Source organism: Tupaia chinensis, unplaced genomic scaffold (genome assembly GCF_000334495.1).
Source record: "Tupaia chinensis unplaced genomic scaffold, TupChi_1.0 Scaffold000252_1, whole genome shotgun sequence".
NCBI classification, from domain to species: Eukaryota; Metazoa; Chordata; class Mammalia; order Scandentia; family Tupaiidae; genus Tupaia; species Tupaia belangeri.
This window is the reverse complement of record NW_006159732.1, coordinates 2795444-2803529: the sequence shown is the minus strand read 5'-3', so window position 1 is coordinate 2803529 and position 8086 is coordinate 2795444.

Below are 8086 nucleotides of genomic sequence, written 5' to 3'. Positions count from 1 at the left end.
GTGCCCAGCTGAGTTTTAAGCCACTGGGTCCAGGACTCGAACTGCGGTGGATTACATGGGAGTCCAGCGACATAGCCGTTACGCTAGCTGCTAGTCCCAACAAAATATATTTCTTAGTCTAAGAAGTTTGAATTTTAGTCTAAGAAGTTTGAACAGCATTGACCTAGTCTTCAATGGAGAAAGAAAAGTAAAAGTAAGGAATTTCTCCCTTAAAATGATATGAGGGAGATAGGATGACTCTCCATGATGTTTGATTTGAGTCTAAAAAAAGCACCACGCGGCCAACAGCCTGATATATTATGAACTTGAGAAGTTCTATCTTTCTCCTGAAATTTGAGGGCTAACAAGCCTCCAGGCATGCACAGTAAGAAGGCCAAAGAGAATTGCTAAGCTGTGTGTGCCTGAGTGGAGAACTTTTCAAATTTAATGTGTACATGAATCACTTGAGGATCTTGTTAAGCTTCACAATTGGATTCAGGAGATCCGAGGCTGGGCCTGAGGTTCTGCATTTCTAACTAGCTCCCAGGAGATGCTGATGCTGGTCCAGAGACTGCACTTTGAGAAACCAGGCCTAGTCACAGGGAATAAGAATGAATTGTCTCCTTTGCTCTGATTTTGTCCTAGGGCCATCTATGATCCTTGTGATTGGCCCAGGGTATCTCTAGGCATCAACAAATACTGCCATGTGGGAGGTGCTGTTTTAAATTTGTCATGGGGAGGTTCTCACTGAACACCCACAACAAATCTGAAAGGTAGGCAATATTATTTCCTTTTTTTTTTTTTTTTTTAAGGTTTTTGCCATAGGGCAGGTGCTCTCACTGAGAAGAGAGAGACAATGAGAGGAAAATGAGAAACTACCTCCCTGGGGAGGGATGACCATGCCACAATCCCTTCTCCTGCATTCTCCTTCTGGGATTTTGGGCATGCATGCATATGTATTCAGTGTGATTTTTAAGTGACCCAGTCTGGGACCCAAACCATGGTCTGCCATGTGGGAGTCCAGCACCTTAGCCACTATACCACCTACTGGCCCTATTATTTTATTTTGGGTGAAAAACAAACAAACAAACAAACAAAACTGCCTAGCATTCTTGAACTCAAAAGATGTGGTAAAGTAAGGGTTTAAATCCAAAGCTCTTCCTGGTATAGGTATATTGGGCTATTTCAGTGATTGGGGTTTGAGGGTATGCTTAGTCCTATTCTTGAAAAAGCCATTAGCTCATATACTCCTTATTTTTTCCTTCTGTGACTAACAATATAAATGCTTCCTGAACAAAGTGAAAGTAACACATACTTTACTAGGTTGCTTTACGGGCTAACGTAAATAATGCATATAAAACACTCAGTGTAGTGTCTGACCCAGTGGGAGGCCTATAAAACATTATTTAGATTAAATTGCTGGTTCTGAGACAGAAAATGGCAGAGGTTCTAAAATCAGACTTATTTTTTCTCCCCACTTCAGACATCTCCCCAGTATTCTTATCAGCCTAGGAAGATATCAAAGTTTGGGGATTTTTGCTGTGTATTATTTGGTATAATTTTTGCTTTTTTTGGTTGTTTGTTTGGGTTTCCTTCAAAATTTTTTAAAGGAGTGGAAGTAAATTTTTTTTAATCATGACCGGGGAACTGAATCTCATCCAAGATATACAGCAGTGAAAGAGAATTATTTATTTGTTTTAGTTTTGCTATCAGGTGTGTGTTCACCACAGAGAGAGAGAGGGGGAGAGAGAGAGGGAAAGTGAGCAATCACCCCTGGGGGGATGTTCACAATGTGATCTGTTCCCCTCCAGTCTCCTCTCAGGACTTAGGGCATTTGCACATGTGTGCCCGGTGTAATTTTCAAGCCACCCGGTCCAGGACTTGAACAGCAAGCACTGTTGGTCATGTGGGATCCAGTGCCTTAACCTCCATGCCACCTGCTGGCCTTAATTGGACTTTCTTAAAATTCCTAATGCCTACTTCAACCACATGCTACACATATCATAGGGCACATCAGCCTAAAGCTGAAATGAAGTACCTGGGTTTAAGTTCTCTAAGCTATCACCAATTCGATCCCATATTTGGTTGCTAACACCCACATTTCCTCACTTAGTTTCCTCTAGAAAGGATTAGGGTGAGTCCTATCAAAGAAACAATATACTTTACTCTGAGATAAGTTCAAGTCTATGATGATACATTAATATTAATTGTATTGATCCCTTTTAAAAATTTCTTTCTGAAATGCTACAACTTCTTTCTTTTATAGATTTTTGCTATAGGGTGTGTGTGCTCTCCAGAAAGACAGAGAGAGACAGAGAGATAAAAGCGAGAAATCACCGCCCAGGGGGGATGGCCACGCCGCAATCCCTTCTCCATTCTCTTTTCCGGATCTTGGGCACGCACGCACATGAACTCTGCCTGAGTTTAAGCCACCAGGTCCGGGACTCGAACAACGGTCGACTACATGAGAGTCCAGTGAAATAGCCTTTACGCTAACTACTGGTCCCAATGACTACAACTTTTCTTAAATTCTTTCTTTCTTTTCTCTTTCTACCTTCCATGTCAAAATTCTGCAAGGTTTTTATTGTTTTGCCATGCCAATTATTAACTTGCTGTACGATGAGAAATGTCTCCTTGATACAGGGCTTAAACTCAACAAGCTATTACCCAAATGATATCTGGCTATGGGCAAGTAAGAATTGAATGAAGTAAATTTTTCAGTTTTCTAAGAATGAAGCGAAACTGTAACATACCAGCCTTGGTTCTTCGGAGTCTGCCTTTAGGCCTGAGCCAAGATGAGGTTTCAATATTTCCCTGCCAAGTGCAGATAAGGTTGGAGGATGGTTAGCCAATTGGCCAATCTTTTCACCAAGTGTAGTGGAAATTATTTGTACTGAGTTCTAGAATAGTAGATCTAGAAAGGACAACTCTTCTCCAACATTTTACAAATGAGGAAACAGACCTAGAAAGTTAGCCTGCAGTCACATTGCTATTAATTAATAACCAAGGAAAATTAGACATTTGATTCTCTTCCATGGTATCAAAGTAAATTTTATTTATGGCACTTATTCCATGTTTGTCCCCAAACTATTATTCTGTATATATTAGAGAAGGTGATTGCAGCTGTTCTGAAATTGAAACTACAGATTGCGTAGTGTCTCTAACAATCAGGAAGGGGACATCACGGGTCAGGGTACAAGCACTCCTGCTTATCTATCCCTGATCCATGGAGCTCTCCGGTAAAGGACTATGCAGTGAAGGGGACTCAGGTTTCATTAGAACCCAAGGAGTCTTCCTTGAACAGCAGTTTGCTCTACCATGTAACCGTGCATGTTTGTACGCCCCTATACCGAATGTGTGTACTGGAGGAGGAGGGAGAACCAAGCCATGGTCCTGATGCGGGTCCAGTCTCACTGAGGACTCACTGTGCTCCTGTAATCCCCAGTTCCAAACTGAACGGGTCCCAGTCACATTTCCCATGGATGTCCATGTAACCTATCTGAATGGCTATTCAGAGACTGAGTGTTCCTAAATCAGGTTTTTTGTTTTGGCAGAGGAATGAAACCCGCTTTTCTAATATTACTTCTGTGGGAAACTGTTTCTGGGCTTCAAACAACAACTCAACTTACAAATGCATTTTTGGAATAGGACCGATTTACACACTGAGGACTTTTTGTACCAGGGGAAGAAAATGTCCCATGTACAGCTTGGGGAAACCTACTGTAGACATTTTTTATATTAATCTTACTTGAGGACTGTCATATAATATACCCAAAATACGATACACATTCAGACTTTCTTCCAGGAAGGTTTGGCCCTAAGGTAAGCTATTTCTCTACAGAGCAGGATTTAAGGATCAAAAGAGTCTCTCTCTGCCCTCATGCTTTCAACTTGGTCTTACCAAATTGAAATTGTTGAAATTGTCAGTGCCAGTTAAGGCAGGGGTTCCATGTGTCCAGACCCAGCATGGTGAGCACAACTTCTTCCTAAACTAAGGTTATTTCTATTTTCAATTATAAAATACAGATTCCCGGAACCTACTCCTAGAGATTCTCATTAAGTAAGTGAGGGGTAAGACCCTGTAACATATGCACGTTCTTAAAGCTCTTCAGAAAATGCTAGTCAAGTTACTTCTGAATCAAGACATTTATGGATTCATTGATCAGTTCATCCACTTATTTATTCTTTCATCGTACACCAAAGTTTAGTTATTGCAGTGTAGTGCTGGGCACTAAGGATAGAAAAATAAGAAAAACACATTCATTATGTGAAATGAAAGTGATATGGGGGCTACTGGCATTGTCTGGTGAGATTTGGGCATTTAGAATCACAAAAGGCTTCCTGGAAACAACTCTTCAGAGGGCAACAGCTGAGTGGTAGAACATCCACATTCTTGAGTCAGATGACCTGGATTCAAACACTTAACTATAATGCTTGCCAGGTTAGGACCTCTGCCAAGTTATTTAACCTTTTTGTGTCTCAGTTTTTTTGCCTGTAAAATGGGGACAATCTTATTACCCTCCTTAGAGGGCTGTTGTGAGAATTAAATGTGCTTATTTGGGTAAAATGCTCAGGACACGCTTTACCATGTGTTGGAATCCCCTATTAGGGATTTTCTATGAGGGTTAGTTTTAAAACACAGATTTAAAACAAGGATTTCTGGGTCCTCTGACTTTTGAGCCAATAGATCTGGGGTAGGCCTGAGAATTTCCATCATTTTTTTTTTTTCCAGGCAGAAGGAAATGTCAGTGTATGGTATGGAAGACAGGAAGCAGAAGGCCTGCTCCAGAAACAGAAAGAGGCTAGCAGGAGAAGAGTGAATTGTGGTTGTTGGCCCTATTTAGATACAGATGTTATCTGAGAGTAACCAGAGACTCTATTACCAGCTACTAGCATGTCAGCTCAAATGACCTTATCAGAATAGTCTGTCACCTTGTCAAACCTGGAGAAGTATGACTGATGTCTGGCAAATTATGGTGGTCCCAGTAAGTTGGTGCTTGGAAAAAGAACTCAAGGGTGCTGAGTCCTTCAGACCCCTGAGGTAGGCCCTTCCTCACCCTGGGACCTATGGAGTGTTGCATTACTACAACACTCGTGTCAAGCCTCTTGCTTTTATTTGCAGGCTAAAATAATGCAACATTAGGTGGCTTGTAATGTCATACTTATCTAACTTTTCCACACTGTGAACCACAAAAACTTATTTATAGAGACATTTTCCACCCCTGCAGACAGTCAGAAGAGCATTAAAAATAAAACACAACCCATGTATTTTTTGGTTTGTTATTGTGATTTTTTTTCTCCCTTTTGGACAAACCACGGAATTCCTGAGTTTTAGTTTAACAGACAATTCCTGTATTGTAGCTCCTTGTGCATTCCTGATTCTGTAGAAGAAATGCAGATCAACTTGGCTGCCCTGTGGCTGTTCCTGTGCATGCCATTCTATCAGCACTTAAATGTACCACTTTACACACTCTAGACACTCTAAAGCCAAGTGCGATTCAACACTGGCAACGGTGACTTTCATTCTGGAATGGTGCACGTGGAGCCACCGTGAAGGCAGACTGGTCTATTTTGGGCATGGCATGCTGTAATGATGGAAAAAGAGAAATCAGAGACAGGCAGTTTTCTTCTGCCATCTGAACAATAGTGGATGTGTCATGCTGAAATGAAGAGGGAAAGCCACATAGAGGGAAACTGCTCTTACTGCTGCATGGAAATCGAAGGAGGAGGGGAAGGTTGGAGGTGCAGAGAAATCGAGGAATAGGAGACAGTTCTCCAGAGGGTAGGATTTACAAATAGAAAACCCAAAGATCCTGGTTTATTTTTAAAATTTATTTGTTTATTTAATTTAATTGTTTGTTATTATGTCTTTTTCAGTTTTGCCAGAGAGACAGAGGGAGAGAAAGAGGAAACGAAAAAGCAAGCCACCAGGTCCAGGACTCGAACTGTGGTTGGCCATGTGGGAATCCAGTGCCGTAACTGCCACGTACTTTAGCTTGCTTCATTCCTCCTGGCTTATAGATAAGGTTTATTAACATACTCAAGCAAAGACTTACCCTGATTTGTCCACAGAGTCCAATCTAGACATTGCTTCATTAAACTCATCTTGGAACCACTTTAGTCTAAATCCTATAAGAAGCCCTGGCTACCTTCCTCTTCCTAAGATGCCCCTCTTTGCCCCTAGTGTGTATTCTCTCTTCCTGGAATGAACAAGGAGCCCCCACTTATGCAGCTATAAGCCTGTTCTTGGCTAGAGTATGAGGACACTGACACTGGAAAGTTCTCCAACTGTTAGAAACAGTCATCTAATGTTAGGGAGTTTTCAGGGAGTGTGCAGGTTCTGTTTTTCTTTTCTTCTTTTTCCCTCCCAGCATCATCTCTAGAGCAGTTGAGTACAATGAAAACTTTCCCACAGGCTCACTCACCCATTTCCTTGCCCCAGTGACCCCTTCTCGCCTTTCCACCCTACTCTGAATGCTGCCAAGAAAAAAATTAAAACAGATTAACTGAGAATCCTTGGAGAAGTGTTTCTTCCCTCCTTTCTGGTTCCACAACTTTATGTGAAATACTGTAAACTCAGGATGAATATCCATAGTAATTCTTTTAGTCCAATGACCTGTTCCTGCTTATTTTAATTCTAAATTCAACCCATTTTAATTTTTACCACTGTAATGCACAGGTTGCTGTGCGCATCTTTCTCCTATGGCACTCCAGCTAATATAAACCTCAGAGTGCTCTAAAATCTACAGACTACAAGGTTCTTTTCTAGTAGTAAATGTGGCACCAGGTGGACCAGCGTGATGTAAGAAGACAGTTAATTGAAACTGAAACTGAGATGACTAAAGTTTTAGTCTGAGTTTTTCACAAACATAGATCTACACCCAGATATAGGTATCTGTAGATATATATGGTTTTGCTATTGGGTGTGTGCACTTGCTGGGGGTAGGGTGAAAAATCAACCCCCCCCCCAGGAGGATGGCGATGCTACAATTCCTTCTTCATTTTCCTCTCAAGATTTTGGACACACTTGTATGTGCATCTGGTATATTTCTCAAGTCACGGAGTCCGGGACTCTGACCATGCAGTTGGTAATGTGGGATCCAGCTGCCTTAAACAACATGCCACTGGCTGGCTTCACAAACCATATTTTGATCTTGAGAAAATCATAAGTCTAAATTTTCTATCAACAATTATTGGAAACCTACTCCATGCATCTAGTAAAATGAGTTTCTGGTTTTACCCCTCAAGTAATTCAGAAGTAATATTAAGTGGCAAGCAGTATACTCGAGCATATGTACTGAAGAGCTATCGGTACACTAAGGAGGAGTAGGAAGGCCTAATGTGCTTTGCATAGTGGCTGAAAATTGTCGCTTTTCTTGTGCAAAGAAACCCCAGGGTCTGGGTCTGGCAAGTGGCATGGTGGCTGGGGGATGCTGGATTCCCACATGGCTGACCATGGTTCAAATCCCAACCTGACGGCTTCCTTTCTTGCTTTCTCTTTCTCTCTCTGTTTCTGTCTGGTCAAATTGAAAAATAATAACAAGTAGAATTAAATAAATAAATAATTCTTAAAAAAAAAAAAAAAAAATGAGACCCCAATGTCTTGAACCATGCTAGTTAGGTTCTATGCTGCTTTAATTTACTAAGGCTGTGAAATCTGCCTGTGCTTTGATTCCTTCATCTATAAAATGAAAATAATAATTGTTTGTATTTCACTGAGCAATATGAGGATTGTGTTAATTTATATACACAAACTGCAGAAAACAGTCATTGGTAGTTAATAAGTACTGAAAAGCATATTTAATATTGTGATTAGTTTTAAGAGTCCTGATAGGGTAGTCTTCAAATTTCCTCAAAAATTCAAACACTTAGATTCTCCCCCTTGTAAAAAACTACATAGACTACAGTACCTTCTTAGAAATATCTGAGTACATATCTTTGGAAAACATGAAATACTTCCAGGATTACTAGAGACTTGTAATAGAATCTACACTTGATGAATTAAACTTTTCTTTAAATCTAGAAAAATTATATAAATAAACAAATGAGGAAAATATTTCACTCAAAATTATAAGTTCTATAAGAACAAAGACTTTGTTTTATTCAT